Here is a 19098-nt window from a genome sequence, read left to right as displayed (position 1 = left end):
TAAGGATGACCACCAACACTGGAACGCTTAGTGCAGTTCCTGGAACTCTTCCAAAACTGGCAAGAAACTGAAGTTTTCTGCTAGAGGAAGTGATCCTATTGTTTTAAAGAGGGAAACCTTCAACCATAAAAGGGAGGTCTCACCCCGCATAAAAGGTAAAACTTCAACCTGAAAAGGGAAGTCTCAACCTGTGATGGTTTAAGGATGACCAACAACTCTGGAATGCTTAATGCAATTCCTGGAACTCTTCCAAAACTGGCAAGAAGTTGGTGTCTTCTGCTAGAGGAAGTGTTCTCAATTGTGTTCCTAGAACTCTTCCAAAACTGGCAAGAAGCTGAAGTCTTCTGCTAGAGGAAGTGTCCCAGATTGCCAACTGAAGGCATGTTTAGGCATCTTTGTCTCTGGCTACAACTCTGAAACTAGTGTGGCAGGTTGTGGCTCAGGCTCGCTTGATGTGGCTTTGAAGCTTTTAGATGACCATCATTTCCCCCCCTGTCAGATACAAGGTGAGAAGATGGAGAAAACTCAACTGAAAGACTGTTCAATACTCTGGAACAAGTTCTGATATGTGTTTGGAATATCTTCTTGGCTGTTGATGCCCATTGCCAAGAAGCGATCCATCCAAGATGAATCTTTGTTCTTGCAGGACGTTTGTTTTTGAAGCATCTGTGTGAAGAATGGCTGGTTTTATGACAGTGCTTACATGGATGAAGATCAAAACAGTGATCTTTCAGATGGCCAACTCGGTCACAGTGTTGGCATTTCACGATCTGTTGTTGTTGTTGTTGTTGTTGCTGTGGAAGAGGGGCAGAATCTGGAACAGCTAGAGGTGAACAGTCATGAATGAATCCAGCACTCTGAAACTGAATGGGCTTGGCATAGTCTGGAATATGAAAGGACAAGTCCTTGTCATATCCAAGACCAGTTCTGTGCTTGTTGTGGACAAGCTGTTCCCAAGGTCTGATGATGGGCTTGGGAAGTGCAGACTGAGTTTCTGCATCTGCATATACAACTGCTGCTTTATTTGAATGAATCGTAACATTATTAACATGCTGTTGATGGGTGGTTGTCTCAATGTTCTGAACAAAAACAGGTTCAGAATGGTGTCTATTTTGATGTAGCTCTTCTTGTTGTAGCTGTGATTCAAGCTGCAAAAAATCGATCTTTTCCTGTGCATTTTGTAGACATGTCCGAATTTCTGAAAGAGATCCTATGCTGATTTGTAATGTGTCATCAACAGTAGATTGTATAAGAGTTTTCATGAACTCTAATACTTCACTGATTCTGGCCATTTTTCTTCAATGTCAGGTTTACACCTTAAAAACTGATCACAATTATTACTTAGTGCAGAAAAGTAACCGTACACAGCAATATCCTTTATAAATGTCAGCAAATGATCAGTGTGCAATATAAAAGATTACAATCAGCTCACCAAAATCTTTATGCAGCAGTGGAATCAAGGAATTAATGCACTATAATGAGTTTTAAATACAATGCTACACTGGAGCAGCAGCAACTGCAAACTTACTTGGATCCTTCAAATACTCGTTCACTCTTCAACATATATCAACACTTCAGTATCATCTAGTGAGAAGAATATACAGCCACACAAACAGCCTCTAAATGGCATTCAAATTGTGACAAACTTATTCTGGTATGGTAGAAACTGACCCAAAATGCCAACAGACCAATCAGCACAGAGTCTTCTGAACAATTGTAAGTACACAGCAATATCTTGAAGGAAACAACCAAGAGTATATATTCAGAGTGATTCGATTTAGAAGGCCTCAATACATTTTTGGCACAAGCAATTAAACCATTGTAGTCTTATATACATCTGAGCTTTGAACAATGACTCGAGTATTTCACCAAACTGTCTTTCGTTTCATCTTTACACAAACCATTTACTCTTTGCTTTCTGAACAAGTTGACTATAAGAAGCAATTATTTACCTTTTCCAGACACAGAAAAGAAAATATTATGATATTTTGGTGATGGGTGTAAAGCACTCAGAGTGAGAATTCTGCTACACAGAATTTACATGAGCAGGATGTCCGAACAGATTGTTCAATTCTCAATTCGAATTCAAATCAACTGCAATTCTGCTAGACAGAATTTATAATCCCCAATTCTCAATTCGAATTCAAAACAACTAAAGAAAATTTCTTCTGTCGGAGGTGGTGGTAAGATTACCCAGCTGCTCAACTTATATAGCCAGACTGCACGCTTATCACTACAAACATACGCATCTCCAGACAAAATGGAGCGAAAAATTCGAATTAAAAACAAGATTTCGTGTTGCAGTTTTGGTGTATGGTTCAATCTTATTGGATGACAACATTAACAGAGAACAACATCAGCACCACTACGGTGCGCATCCACATGACCCTGGTGAATACTAGCAGACCTTAAGCGTACGTTGGCTTGGAAAGTTTGTAGAGGCTTTTCAAATGGAGTATCAGACATGAAAATACCATGGAACCACTTACAATAAATATGTGTTTCCCACCATACGTAACACGAGGATTCAGTGTGTTTTCGCAGAAAACCTCCTCCGTCGCCCCGTCTCCCAACAAAACTCCAAATTCAAGCAGCTAATCAACGTAGATAATCGCACAGAAAATAGAGCACGGAGAATACCACATTAATTCAACGGCGAAGCAACCGACCCCCCTGAAATCCCCTTCACACGAATTTCTGAGCGATGCATATAAAAGCTTGTTTCAAGGGCCGAATTCATTCAAAATTATTAATCCGACAGTAGATAAGGATGTTCATCCCAGAGATTCTTCTCAATAATATCACAGTGCTGCGCTACTATTTTCCTTCTCCGTCTTATAACAGGATCTCCAGCTTCAGTGCACTTAACAACTTCATCAACCTCTTTCTTAAATATACTGGATCCCTTACGAAAAATAGCAGGAAGTGTGTTATAGTTGATACCAAATTGCTGGAAAAGGAGTTCATTCTTTTCCTGTGTTTGAGTACCCTTCAAAACATTTTGAGCCTCCGTGGCACTCTTCCCTGACTTTACCAACATCCAAAAGCAGGTATTATATTGATTATTTATGTGGCTTGGGTAACTCATAATCTACTTAACGCCAAGCAAGGTAATCTTGAAGAATGGAAGTCGAAGGATAGCACACGACCCGTCCATCAAAAGAAGGTGGATACTGCAGCTCCGTATGTGGGAAAAACTTGTGCCATTTCATAACATATGTGGAGGAAAAGAATGAAACCATAAGTGACACTATCTTACTGGCACGCCTTTGATGAACAATGCTTGACTTCTTTATCACAAAACTGTACTCATCACTCATGCCATATGCAAATACTATATATGGAAATTCTTCAAGCATATCTATCGCACATTCATTCAATAGATGTAAAGCATGCTCATCATTGGGTTTCTCAAAATTATGAACTTGTGAGAACCGAAGAAGAGAACGCACCCAATTCGCCAGTAAAACCGTGCCCTGGCCAGTGTTGTGACGAGAGGAAGTACTGTGTTGTTAAAGATTACTGATCTCGCTACAACCTTCAAAGTGGAGCATTGTTCGAGTAAAAAGCTGGCAGCTGATAGAAAGCCCTCCGCAGCCTTTCAAACGCACTGCACATTCAGAACGATGATACCAGCTGCGTCCTCCACAATTCTTTGTCAGGCAGCGTTCAACAATCCAACTGCGTATGGAGTCTCTCAGACCGGTGAGAGCATTAGGTGAGAGAATGTTAGGTGAGAGAGCGTTAGGGCAGCACAGGCGTGGCAGAGACGCGGGACAGAGGCGTTCAAGTTTAATGGCTATTCAAACACATTCAGTAATGCAGGTGAGAATAATGAGGTGAATTTTCAGGTCTATGCAGGTCAGAGACAAGCGTTGTCACGCAGAGGGCATTAAAGACGTTTAGGAAGAAGAAGCCGTGTCAGGCCAGACAAACGTTCAGGCCAGGTAGATGCGTTAGTGGACAGAGCCCAGAGACGGAGCAGAACAGTGGACAGAACGACAACAAATGATTTCATGCAGGAGCGGTTATGGAAGATGACAGCGCTGGTGCGCCAGAGAGCATTATGACAGATGCGTTATGGTCGCCACAAATTTTTGACTAATTTCAGAATTGCATGCACGCTAACAGATGCATATTTGGTAAACAGAAGAGTGGTAGGTCAAGAATCGCAGGGACTGTCAGGCACCTCCTAATATAGCAGTACTGACAATTATATGAATGTACAGGACTGGCATGTAAGAAAGGCCACGGAAAACAAGTGGCTCATATTTGAGCAGGGCAGGAGATCGCCCGCTCTGATACCATGTTAAACACACATGGACAGCAAAGACAATATGAAAGATAAAACATGTAATCCCTTTTTATTAACATGAGATATACATTTATAGTACAATACGTGATTCTTGGGTTTCAGATCCCAAGGTCTCTTGGACTGCTTTTGTCCATTCAACTTCCACACTAACCCATTTAGGATTAGGTGTCCAACTTGTAAAAGTAAATGAACAACTGTCTATTCAGTATAAGTTTACCCCTTTTACGGACTGAACTAGACTATTTATGAAAAAGGTATACGTTGACTAATCATGGTCAATAGAGTTCTCTCGTACATTATTTTATCCTTTTTCAAGCTTGAGGGACTAAATTTACGAAAAAGAACATTGTAGAGTTTACTTATGTTTTTCTCTTGGCTCCTAAAACTGAAAAACACCAAGATTTACTTTCCTCGGGCTTGTTAAAATATATGTTGAAAGAACTAAATGAGATTTCTTTTTGTGTCTTTTCAAATTCTTTAAACATGAAAATGAAATCGAGTTACCCCTTTACTAGACTCATAAAATTTAAACCGTACAAGACTCATCTATTGACGAGATTGAACCACTCCTTCCTAAGGGTTCGTTAAAAATACTATGAGGAATTCATCAAAAGGATGAGCTTACAGAACAAGAATCTATTATCCTCCTCAAGATTTTAAACAAGAAAGAGGTACTTGCAATTAACGGTGGGGAAAATTGAGAAGAAAAGTTTGTTTCTTGTATTTAACGCAGTATGTTGCTCTTGAACATGACACTTTCTCACATATCTGTTCGAGTTGGGGAATCCATTTGTCTCATAGTTAATCGAACCTCATTGAAAGTATTTAGTTGGTTTTGGGTATTATCGTTGAGTCAAATTTTTCCAAGTCATTTTTTCGTGTCACCAATATGTTCAAGAGAAGTCTAAACCTCAATTCAAATTACCTTGCAATTTGTAGCCTTCAATCGCATCGATCATCCTTGAGTCAGTCCTTGCAAACTATTCTTCAAAACTTGAATTTGAGTTTCATGTTGTAGGCCCTCCTGCGAAGGGTCACTTCCTATCAACTTCAATTCATTATCTAGGAAGTTTATCTAGAAGCCCTTTTTAGTACCTTGGACCCTGCATGCCTTAATGGTAGGTTTCTCGCCTTCGATGATAGGTTCTCATCATTGGCCTTCGATCGAACGATTCTATGAGTGTTTGACTTTAGATCATCTATTTGCACTTCATAGATTATACTAGAAGTAACTTGCAATCCATTGTCATTAATGGTGGTTTCTCTTGCACTTGTTAATGGTTCACATCATTGATCTGTAATCAAGTAGTTTCTGGCATGTTCAACTTCAAGACATCTACTCACATGGTTAAATTTGTACTACGGATCGAGAGATGTAGATCAAGACCCTGGATCTAGTTTCATCCATCTAGGATGTGAGGATTTTTGTATTCATGATTATACAAAAAGCTTTATGTTTGATGGCTACGTCCATCCTATATCTAATTTGACATGATGTATTTCCCTACTAATTCATCGAGTTATCTTTACTCTCAGTATGGGAATTCCTACCTCAGCGATGATCATTATATTGCATTGTAATCCTTGATCGATTGTTATAGGTTTCCAACCATGATATTTGATCCAATCCTTGATATGATAAAGTACCTCAGTGCTTAAAATTTTCTGAATTTTCACTTTAGGGGGAAATTTGTTACACTTCATTTTTTCACCATGACAAATGATCATCAAATTGGATCTTTCGCCATCCATCCAAGTGTCATGAAGTGATCCCTTTCAAGTCAAAAACTTATATACCTTGGATAAAGTGTAAATTATGGGAAACATGGTCCATAAAACAATTTTTGGTCTCCTGCGTAGTTTCCTAGAAAGTTTATGCGCATACACATTTATTGACATTGATCCATGCATAGATTTGCACTTTATCTACCACTAAAAAGTGCACACATGACTCAATAAAAAGTGAGATCTAGAAGCATTATTGGCCGAATCATTCCTAACAGAAAGCCTCAAACTCACATTTATTCAAGATTAACCTCATTTTTTATGGAGCTAATCCCCATTCTTCAAAGATCCCTCATCTCTCTTTTAGTGGATCTCATCCTTGGACTAAGGATCTCAAGCTACTTCCTTTTGGCCTATTAATCAAGCCATAGGCGGGGGAGTTGAGAGAGGTTGTTGAGAGTAAATTTATGTTGGAGAAATTAGGTTGGAAACCTAGAGAGATTGCTTGTGTTCGAACTTGTGATTAGTCCACATAACAATATGGAGACACTTGTCACAAAGACCTAAAATAACCAAAATATTGGATCAAGGCCAAACGCCCAAGTGTTAGAAAGAATTTTAAGGGAAAACCCATCAAATATTTAGTTTAATTCTTATTGGGAGTAATTATGATGGAAGGATCTCCGAATAATATGGTAGTTGGTCACAGAGACTTAAAAGAACCAAGGGCATAGAGCCGATGTCGAGCACCAAGAGATATGAGCTCATCGGAAGTGGGAGTTTTTGTAACCCAAATGTTAATTCCTTTTTGAAAAAATTACGATGAAGAGGGGATCAGACATGTGGTGGTGCTTGGTCATGATCATCCAAAGAACTGAGGGTGAAGCTCGAATTAAAAAGGGAGATAGGCTCCCAACAGGAGCCCAAAGGATTTATCACCCAAGTGCTAAGCCTGAGGTCACGAGATCCGATGCCATGTGATAAAAAGGAAGAGAGCCAATGGAAGAGGAGCTCGAAGGCATCCAAAATTTATGTTTTCAGAATGCTATTTCAAATAAAGTTATGAGGATAGAAGGCTCCGATATTGCAGCACCTATGCATTAAGCCTTTGGTCACAAAAAGTGGTCCCATGGTTGAGAGGCGATAAAGCAACTTAAGCAAGAGGAGCTTAGAATTATGGAAGTTCTGTTTTTTTGTAACAATCTTTTATAAGAGTTACAAGATGTATTGGGTTCCGATAGTATACCCTTGAGTGTATGCAGATGGATGGGTGAGAAGCTATGTTATAGGGCACCACTAATTCCACCACAGTTGATCGCTTCCAGTTCCAGAAAGGGGAATTCAAGAAGTTAAGGGGAGAAATCAATAGGCATATCAGTCAGTAACTATAGAGGAACACTGTGGCAGAGATGTGGATGGATTAGAGGTGATGACAGTAATTGGCATGGAGATATTTTGTTGTGGCCATCATTCAGTTTTCCCATGTTTGTTATTTTGTAATTTTTTGCATTTTAAAGAAGGAAACAATATGTTATGTAATCATTTGAATATGTGCATTCCGAGACAACTAAGACAATTATAACTTTAAAAGATATTTTGTAACTGTTTTTCCAAGCTCCCCCTCTCCTTATAAATAGCTGGAAAAATTCATTTTAAAGGTTCCAAATTCCTATTCCCAAAGGTCTGAAACCTGTCTTTGCAGGTATTCTGAGTTCTATATATAGAAAGAGGTTCCAAATATTGGTTTAATGGCTTTTTCATGAGGTGCTAATTCTTATAAAAATGTCAACTATGTTGGACCTATGATAATTCTTCTATTTTCAAAGATTAATGAAGCAAATATGGTGATTCCAAGTGAATTAATGTGTAGTATGTGTTCCCCTCTATTTGTGATTTCATGTATTCTTATCTTCCTCTGAAATTGTGTAAATAAGTTTTTGGTTTCACTCTTAAATTATGGATTTAATTATATTATAAGGTACTAAAAGTACCTATTTAATTACAGATTTACTAGTGCTATATTCTTGCTAGCAATACTTGTGAGATCACATATTTTCCAATGTTATTTTGCGATGGAATGAACCCATGAAAATATAGAGCTAGAAACCTTAAATGCAATCCACAATTTTTGCATTTTTATCCCCTTAACCTTCCATAGTTCTGTTGGGATTCATTATTTAGGATTTTGTGTTATCCAACATTCTGCATTGAATTCCTTTCCTTGTGTTCTCTCTCTCCATTTTCACTACAAAGGCAAATATTAATATGCATTTTGTTGTGGTGTCGGCCATCATATCAGGACATTTATCTGTGGCATGAGTGATATAAGCATATATATTGATATGTGTATGTTTAGGTCTACCTTGGTGAAGGGTTATTGAACCAATTTCTGAATCATATAATTCAAATTATATAAATACAGAGTGCGGCACAAATCTCAATGAATCCTCAAAGCACTCCTCTAAGATATCCTAGGCACTGACACTTTCCTCAACCTGGGGGTTATCTCCAGGAGACACAACATCTTCTGACGTCATTTCCATGGAACGAATCAGAATATTTTTCCCTAGGTACGACAATTTTTACATTCCCTCTATTAGGTGCGCAAGGGAAGTGTAGGTTGAAGATCTCTCACCTTGGCGACTCCACTGTATGAATCTTATTTTGAGCACCCTGGATTTTCAAAGATCTCATACTCACTCTGATGAAAGCCAGCAGAAAAATCCTCTCGATTCAACCCTGAGAAAATCATATCCCAGAGGATTTGGAAAGAGAGGACCCCTATTACCCCAGATTCCACAAGATCGTTTCCAGAAATATCATCAAGTAGATCTCAAAAAGTTGTGATAAACTACCTAGAGCCTACCTCCAAAGTCTTGGAATATCCTAAAGAACATAGTGCATTGTTTAGCTCATTTCCTTCTAGTGTAAAAAACAAATAATCTTTTGCCACTTCACCTTCTTTCTCATTTCATCCCTCCCCTAAAGCTGAAGAAGTTAAAGACATCCTTATAAAAAATCCTATGCATAGTGTGAATATCCTCCCAACCCAAATCCATTCATCTATGACTCAGATACACCCTAAACGAGGACCTATAATAAATATTCTACCACCTCCCTTGCTCAATATGGATGTCCTAGCCTTTCTTCTGAACAAATATGCCCCACTGGACTTGCCACAACCCTTGAATGGTATGCCACAAGACTATCTCAAGCTATTTCCAAGATTCATAGGGGAAGATGGCATTTCAGCGGAGAGGCATGTAGAAACTTTCTTTGTATTTGCATAAAATCTCAATGTATAATTCCTAGATGTGGTGTTAAGACTTTTTGTCTAGTCTTTGGATGGGGAAGCCAGGAAATGGTTTGAAACCATACCAAATGCTTCAATCACAACCTAGGAGGAGATGGAGAATTATTTCATACAAAAGTGGGGTTGCATGAAATAAACAAATTAGTGAATATGAAGCTTTGTTGCTAGGTCTGCAAGCTGCTAGAAATCTCAACATTGGGTGCTTGGTAGTGTTTGGGGATTCAAATATGGTGGTGAAACAAATCCTAAATCAATGCCAAACCAAACATCCAATACTAAAGTCATACCAAAATGATGTATGGGATCTGATTGAGATTTTGTTTTTACCTTTTAACATCTAGTTTTTTCCTAGAGATGGAAATCAGATGGTTGAATCCTTAACCATAGATGCTAGTAACTTCAAGGCTCCTCAAAACCCCTTTCTCAGATACGAAATTTAATTCATATACATGCCTTCAATACCAGAAAATGTTAAGTATTTCTAGGTCTTTGAAGACGAGGAACAAATCAAATGCTTCATTGAGGTCATTGGAGAATTCTCAAGCTCAGAGATTGATCAAGATGAATAGAAAGTGATAGATGAACAACAAGACAAGTGGGAAGAAACCATTACAGGGCACATGGTTTTAAAATTGAAAGGTAATCCTATCCCCATAGGTTTGGTTCCCTTGGAAATATTGTTCAACTCAAATGATATGCATGCCAAGCCAATTGAGCAAGAATTTGAAGAACATGTAGAAGACTGCAATATTGGTTCAGATCAAGATCCACAGATAATTAAGTTGGCCAAAGGAGTTCCTAAGGAATACAAACAAAGGTACCAATATATTTTTAATCCGTATATGGATGTGTTTGCTTGGTCTTATGATGATTTAAAATCTTTTGATACTAATATCATCCAACATAAAATTCTTTTGAAGAATGGGGCGAAACCATACAAATAGAAACCTAGGAAGATTAACCCTTTGTTACTTCCATCAATTGAGAAAGAGGTGAGGAAGTTGCTCCAAGCTAAAATTATCGTAGGTTTGAGGTATTCAGATTGGGTGGAAAATCTAGTTCCTGTCAGGAAGAAGAATGGGGAAATAAGGTTGTGTATTGACTTTAGGAATCTGAACAAGGCCTCACTAAAGGATAATTACCCTCTACCTAAAATGGACTACATTTTGCAAAAGGTGGTGGGCTCTAACCATGTGTCTATGATGGATGGTTTTTAGGGATAGTACAATCAAGTAGCTATGCATCTCGAGGATCAAAATAAAACTATGTTCACCATGCCTTGGGGAAGGTTTATGTATTCCAGAATTCCCTTCGGCCTCATTAATGCAAGAGCCACTTTTCAAAGAGAAATGGATATAGCATTCATGGGAGAACAAGATAAATTTATGGTAATATACCTAGATGACATCATTATTTTTTTTAAAACAAATGAGGATCATATTAAACATCTATGACTCACTTTTAAGAAATGTAGAATATATGGTCTGTCTTTAAATCCTAAGTCTCAGTTTTCTCTAAGTGAGGGAAAGTTGCTCGAACACATTGTGGAAAAAGAGGGGGTGAAGATAGATCCCAAGAGGGTGGAACACATCAACAACATCCTATTTCCAAGAAATAAGAAATAAATCTAGACTTTCTTGGGAAAAATCAACTTTTTGAGAAGGTTCATACCCAATTATGCTGAGATAATTAAAGAAATTACATGGATGTTGAAGAAGGATAGGGAGGTAAAATGGACTGAAGAAGCTTAGGATTCATTCTCCAGTATCAAAAACACCTTTGTATAATCTCTTGTATTAGTCATCCCTAACTATCTAAAGTCATTTTTCATTTTCTCTTTTGCTTCTCTTCATACAATGGTTGTTGTCTTATTGCAGAAAAACAATGAAGGACATGAGCAACCAATAACGTTTTTTAGCTAGGTGCTATGAGATTCTGAGCTAAATTATAAAATTCTAGAGAAGAAAGCATATGCCTTGGTCAAGGCTTTGAATACCTTCAAAATATATGTCCTACAATAAAGCATAATAGTTTATGTTCCTACAACAACTTTGAAAGACATTCTGGTACAAGGGGATAGTGAGGGAAAAAGAGGTAAATGGATTTCTAAAATCAAAGAATACAAATTGGAGATCAAACCCACGAAGTTGATCAAGGGGTAGGGATTAGCTAAAATATTTTCCAAATCAAACTGGCAAGCCTTGGGTATGAATTTGCTGATAGAGGAAAATAAAGCTAAGGAGAAGAGGATAAAAATAAGGTCAAGAGCGCAACGTAGAAAATCCAAATGAAGTACCTCGTGTCTCATTGGTATAAACATATAATCCACTATTTATTTTTTGTAGGTTTTCGAGTCAATTTTGATAAAGTTAATTACAGGGCTTTGAGGTTACAAGCCCATAAGTTTTTCATTTGAAATGGCCAATTGTATTGGAAAGACCTAGTGGGGATTTTTCTTTTATGCTTAGTTGAAGAAGAGATCCATAAAGTGATGGATCAATTCCATAATTATGTGTGTGTGGGGGATTATAGTTGGAGAGATACAACCCATAAAATTCTCAAAGCAGGTTTCTATTAGCCCAACCTGTTTGGTAAGGTACATGCATATGTTCAAGCCTGTGAGAAGTGCCAAATGTTTGCTGAAAATAGAAATTAGCACCTTTTCCTTTAATCCTTGTTTTTACTGAAGAAACTTTTAGATTGTGGGGGTTAAACTTCATTGGGAAAATACACCCATCCTCTAGTGGTCAACACAGATGGATTATTATGGCCACTGATTACTTCACTAAGTGGGTGGAAGCAGTCCCAGCTATAAATGAAATCGATGTCGTGGTTATAAAATTCATCGAGGAGAATATCCTTGCTAGGTTTGGTTTCCCAAGGAATATTATCACTGATAATGCTCAATTTTTTTAATATTCCAAGTTTCTGAGCCTCTTCCAGAAGTATAACATCATTGTGTGTCACTCCACTAGCTACTATCCACAGGGAAATGATTGGATGAATCATCAAATAAAATCCTGGCAAGGATTATTAAGAATATAATATTAGAAAATAAAAAAACCTGGGACTCACAATTGAAGTTTTCTTTACGGACTGAACTAGACTATTTATGAAAAAGGTATACGTTGACTAATCATGGTCAATAGAGTTCTCTCGTACATTATTTTATCCTTTTTCAAGCTTGAGGGACTAAATTTACGAAAAAGAACATTGTAGAGTTTACTTATGTTTTTCTCTTGGCTCCTAAAACTGAAAAACACCAATATTTACTTTCCTCGGGCTTGTTAAAATTTATGTTGAAAGAACTAAATGAGATTTCTTTTTGTGTCTTTTCAAATTCTTTAAACATGAAAATGAAATCAAGTTACCCCTTTACTAGACTCATAAAATTTAAACCGTACAAGACTCATCTATTGACGAGATTGAACCACTCTTTCCTAAGGGTTCGTTAAAAATACTATGAGGAATTCATCAAAAGGATGAGCTTACAGAACAAGAATCTATTATCCTCCTCAAGATTTTAAACAAGAAAGAGGTACTTGCAATTAACGGTGGGGAAAATTGAGAAGAAAAGTTTGTTTCTTGTATTTAACGCAGTATGTTGCTCTTGAACATGACACTTTCTCACATATCCGTTCGAGTTGGGGAATCCATTTGTCTCATAGTTAATCGAACCTCATTGAAAATATTTAGTTGGTTTTGGGTATTATCGTTGAGTCAAATTTTTCCAAGTCATTTTTTCGTGTCACCAATATGTTCAAGAGAAGTCTAAACCTCAATTCAAATTACCTTGCAATTTGTAGCCTTCAATCGCATCGATCATCCTTGAGTCAGTCCTTGCAAACTATTCTTCAAAACTTGACATTGAGTTTCATGTTGTAGGCCCTCCTGCGAAGGGTCACTTCCTATCAACTTCAATTCATTATCTAGGAAGTTTATCTAGAAGCCCTTTTTAGTACCTTGGAGCCTGCATGCCTTAATGGTAGGTTTCTCGCCTTCGATGATAGGTTCTCATCATTGGCCTTCGATCGAACGATTCTATGAGTGTTTGACTTTAGATCATCTATTTGCACTTCATAGATTATACTAGAAGTAACTTGCAATCCATTGTCATTAATGGTGGTTTCTCTTGCACTTGTTAATGGTTCACATCATTGATCTGTAATCAAGTAGTTTCTGGCATGTTCAACTTCAAGACATCTACTCACATGGTTAGATTCGTACTACGGATCGAGAGATGTAGATCAAGACCCTGGATCTAGTTTCATCCATCTAGGATGTGAGGATTTTTGTATTCATGATTATACAAAAAGCTTTATGTTTGATGGCTACGTCCATCCTATATCTAATTTGACATGATGTATTTCCCTACTAATTCATCGAGTTATCTTTACTCTCAGTATGGGAATTCCTACCTCAGCGATGATCATTATATTGCATTGTAATCCTTGATCGATTGTTATAGGTTTCCAACCATGATATTTGATCCAATCCTTGATATGATAAAGTACCTCAGTGCTTAAAATTTTCTGAATTTTCACTTTAGGGGGAAATTTGTTACACTTCATTTTTTCACCATGACAAATGATCATCAAATTGGATCTTTCGCCATCCATCCAAGTGTCATGAAGTGCTCCCTTTCAAGTCAAAAACTTATATACCTTGGATAAAGTGTAAATTATGGGAAACATGGTCCATAAAACAATTTTTGGTCTCCTGCGTAGTTTCCTAGAAAGTTTATGCGCATACACATTTGTTGACATTGATCCCTGCATAGATTTGCACTTTATCTACCACTAAAAAGTGCACACATGACTTAATAAAAAGTGAGATCTAGAAGCATTATTGGCCGAATCATTCCTAACAGAAAGCCTCAAACTCACATTTATTCAATATTAACCTCATTTTTTATGGAGCTAATCCCCATTCTTCAAAGATCCCTCATCTCTCTTTTAGTGGATCTCATCCTTGGACTAAGGATCTCAAGCTACTTCCTTTTGGCCTATTAATCAAGCCATAGGCGGGGGAGTTGAGAGAGGTTTTTGAGAGTAAATTTATGTTGGAGAAATTAGGTTGGAAACCTAGAGAGATTGCTTGTGTTCGAACTTGTGATTAGTCCACATAACAATATGGAGACACTTGTCACAAAGACCTAAAATAACCAAAATATTGGATCAAGGCCAAATGCCCAAGTGTTAGAAAGAATTTTAAGGGAAAACCCATCAAATATTTAGTTTAATTCTTATTGGGAGTAATTATGATGGAAGGATCTCCGAATAATATGGTAGTTGGTCACAGAGACTTAAAAGAACCAAGGGCATAGAGCCGATGTCGAGCACCAAGAGCTATGAGCTCATCGGAAGTGGAAGTTTTTGTAACCCAAATGTTAATTCCTTTTTGAAAAAATTACGATGAAGAGGGGATCAGACATGTGGTGGTGCTTGGTCATGACCATCCAAAGAACTGAGGGTGAAACTCGAATTAAAAAGGGAGATAGGCTCCCAACATGAGCCCAAAGGATTTATCACCCAAGTGCTAAGCCTGAGGTCACGAGACCCGATGCCATGTGATAAAAAGGAAGAGAGCCAATGGAAGAGGAGCTCGAAGGCATCCAAAATTTATGTTTTCAGAATGCTATTTCAAATAAAGTTATGAGGATAGAAGGCTCCGATATTGCAGCACCTATGCATTAAGCCTTTGGTCACAGAAAGTGGTCCCATGGTTGAAAGGCGATAAAGCAACTTAAGCAAGAGGAGCTTAGAATGATGGAAGTTCTGTTTTTTTGTCACAATCTTTTATAAGAGTTACAAGATGTATTGGGTTCCAATAGTATAGCCTTGAGTGTATGCAGATGGATGGGTGAGAAGCTATGTTATAGGGCACCACTAATTCCACCACAGTTGATCGCTTCCAGTTCCAGAAAGGGGAATTCAAGAAGTTAAGGGGAGAAATCAATAGGCATATCAGTCAGTAACTATAGAGGAGCACTGTGGCAGAGACGTGGATGGATTAGAGGTGATGACAATAATTGGCATGGAGATATTTTGTTGTGGCCATCATTCAGTTTTCCCATGTTTGTTATTTTGTAATTTTTTGCATTTTAAAAAAGGAAACAATATGTTATGTAATCATTTGAATATGTGCATTCCGAGACAACTAAGACAATTGTAACTTTAAAAGATATTTTGTAACTGTTTTTCCAAGCTCCCCCTCTCCTTATAAATAGCTGGAAAAATTCATTTTAAAGGTTCCAAATTCCTATTCCCAAAGGTCTGAAACCTGTCTTTGCAGGTATTATGAGTTCTATATATAGAAAGAGGTTCCAAATATTGGTTTAATGGCTTTTTCATGAGGTGCTAATTGTTATAAAAATGTCAACTATGTTGGACCTATGATAATTCTTCTATTTTCAAAGATTAATGAAGCAAATATGGTGATTCCAAGTGAATTAATGTGTAGTATGTGTTCCCCTCTATTTGTGATTTCATGTATTCTTATCTTCCTCTGAAATTGTGTAAATAAGTTTTTGGTTTCACTCTTAAATTATGGATTTAATTATATTATAAGGTAGCAAAGGTACCTATTTAATTACAGATTTACTAGTGCTATATTCTTGCTAGCAATACTTGTGAGATCACATATTTTCCAATGTTATTTTGCGATGGAATGAACCCATGAAAATATAGAGCTAGAAACCTTAAATGCAATCCACAATTTTTGCATTTTTATCCCCTTAACCTTCCATAGTTCTGTTGGGATTCATTATTTAGGATTTTGTGTTATCCAACATTCTGCATTGAATTCCTTTCCTTGTTTTCTCTCTCTCCATTTTCACTACAAAGGCAAATATTAATATGCATTTTGTTGTGGTGTCGGCCATCATATCAGGACATTTATCTGTGGCATGAGTGATATAAGCATATATATTGATATGTGTATGTTTAGGTCTACCTTGGTGAAGGGTTATTGAACCAATTTCTGAATCATATAATTCAAATTATATAAATACAGAGTGCGGCACAAATCTCAATGAATCCTCAAAGCACTCCTCTAAGATATCCTAGGCACTAACACTTTCCTCAACCTGGGGTTATCTCCAGGAGACACAACATCTTCTGATGTCATTTCCATGGAACGAATCAGAATATTTTTCCCTAGGTACGACAATTTTTACATTCCCTCTATTAGGTGCGCAAGGGAAGTGTGGGTTGAAGATCTCTCACCTTGGTGACTCCACTGTATGAATCGTATTTTGAGCACCCTGGATTTTCAAAGACCTCATACTCACTCTGATGAAAGCCAACAGAAAAATCCTCTCGATTCAACCCTGAGAAAATCATATCCCAGAGGATTTGGAAAGAGAGGACCCCTATTACCCCAGATTCCACAAGATCGTTTCCAGAAATATCATCAAGTAGATCTCAAAAATTTGTGATAAACTACCTAGAGCCTACCTCCAAAGTCTTGGAATATCCTAAAGAACATAGTGCATTGTTTAGCTCATTTCCTTCTAGTGTAAAAAACAAATAATCTTTTGCCACTTCACCTTCTTTCTCATTTCATCCCTCCCCTAAAGCTGAAGAAGTTAAAGACATCCTTATAAAAAATCCTATGCAGAGTGTGAATATCCTCCCAACCCAAATCCATTCATCTATGACTCAGATACACCCTAAACGAGGACCTATAATAAATATTCTACCACCTCCCTTGCTCAATATGGATGTCCTAGCCTTTCTTCTGAACAAATATGCCCCACTGGACTTGCCACAACCCTTGAATGGTATGCCACAAGACTATCTCAAGCTATTTCCAAGATTCATAGGGGAAGATGGCATTTCAACGGAGAGGCATGTAGAAACTTTCTTTGTATTTGCATAAAATCTCAATGTATAATTCCTAGATGTGGTGTTAAGACTTTTTGTCTAGTCTTTGGATGGGGAAGCCAGGAAATGGTTTGAAACCATACCAAATGCTTCAATCACAACCTAGGAGGAGATGGAGAATTATTTCATACAAAAGTTGGGTTGCATGAAATAAACAAATTAGTGAATATGAAGCTTTGTTGCTAGGTCTACAAGCTGCTAGAAATCTCAACATTGGGTGCTTGGCAGTGTTTGGGGATTCAAATATGGTGGCGAAACAAATCCTAAATCAATGCCAAACCAAACATCCAATACTAAAGTCATACCAAAATGATGTATGGGATCTGATTGAGATTTTGTTTTTACCTTTTAACATATAGTTTTTTCCTAGAGATGGAAATCAGATGGTTGAATCCTTAACCATAGCTGCTAGTAACTTCAAGGCTCCTCAAAACCCCTTTCTCAGATACGAAATTTAATTCATATACATGCCTTCAATACCAGAAAATGTTAAGTATTTCCAGGTGTTTGAAGACGAGGAACAAATCAAATGCTTCATTGAGGTCATTGGAGAATTCTCAAGCTCAGAGATTGATCAAGATGAATAGAAAGTGATAGATGAACAACAAGACAAGTGGGAAGAAACCATTGCAGGGCACAAGATTTTAAAATTGAAAGGTAATCCTATCCCCATAGGTTTGGTTCCCTTGGAAATATTGTTCAACTCAAATGATATGGATGCCAAGCCAATTGAGCAAGAATTTGAAGAACAGGTAGAAGACTGCAATATTGGTTCAGATCAAGATCCCCAGATAATTAAGTTGGCCAAAGGAGTTCCTAAGGAATACAAACAAAGGTACCTAGATATTTTTAAGCAGTATATGGATGTGTTTGCTTGGTCTTATGATGATTTAAAAACATTTGATACTAATATCATCCAACATAAAATTCCTTTGAAGAATGGGGCGAAACCATACAAATAGAAGCTTAGGAAGATTAACCCTTTGTTACTTCCATCAATTGAGAAAGAGGTGAGGAAGTTGCTCCAAGCTAAAATTATCGTACCTTTGAGGTATTCAGATTGGGTGGAAAATCTAGTTCTTGTCAGGAAGAAGAATGGGGAAATAAGGTTGTGTATTGACTTTAGGAATCTGAACAAGGCCTCACTAAAGGATAATTACCCTCTACCTAAAATGGACTACATTTTGCAAAAGGTGGTGGACTCTAACCATGTGTCTATGATGGATGGTTTTTAGGGATAGTACAATCAAGTAGCTATGCATCCCGAGGATCAAAATAAAACTATGTTCACCATGCCTTGGGGAAGGTTTATGTATTCCAGAATTCCCTTCGGCCTCATTAATGCAAGAGCCACTTTTCAAAGAGAAATGGATATAGCATTCATGGGAGAACAAGATAAATTTATGGTAATATACCTAGATGACATCATTATTTTTTTTAAAACAAATGAGGATCATATTAAACATCTATGACTCACTTTTAAGAAATGTAGAATATATGGTCTGTCTTTAAATCCTAAGAAGTCTCAGTTTTCTCTAAGTGAGGGAAAGCTGCTAGAACACATTGTGGAAAAAGAGGGGGTGAAGATAGATCCCAAGAGGGTGGAAGACATCAACAACATCCCATTACCAAGAAATAAGAAATAAATCTAGACTTTCTTGGGCAAAATCAACTTTTTGAGGAGGTTCATACCCAATTATGCTGAGATAATTAAAGAAATTACAGGGATGTTGAAGAAGGATAGGGAGGTAAAATGGACTGAAGAAGCTTAGGATTCATTCTCCAGTATCAAAAGCACCTTTGTATAATCTCTTGTATTAGACATCCCTAACTATCTAAAATCATTTTTCATTTTCTCT

At 37.3% G+C, this 19098-nt stretch overlaps 1 pseudogene; it reads right to left on the bottom strand.

The window, feature by feature from the left end:
- Positions 1-2749: 2749 nt before the first annotated feature.
- LOC149205314 (tRNA(His) guanylyltransferase 1 pseudogene) overlaps positions 2750-19098 on the bottom strand; it is a 37803-nt pseudogene continuing 21454 nt past the window's right edge.

This window comes from Pinus tabuliformis, chromosome 1_2 (genome assembly GCF_031772625.1).
Source record: "Pinus tabuliformis cultivar Carrire ecotype Pingquan chromosome 1_2, CPIR1, whole genome shotgun sequence".
NCBI lineage: Eukaryota > Viridiplantae > Streptophyta > Pinopsida > Pinales > Pinaceae > Pinus > Pinus tabuliformis.
This window is presented reverse-complemented; position numbering and strand designations above follow the sequence as displayed.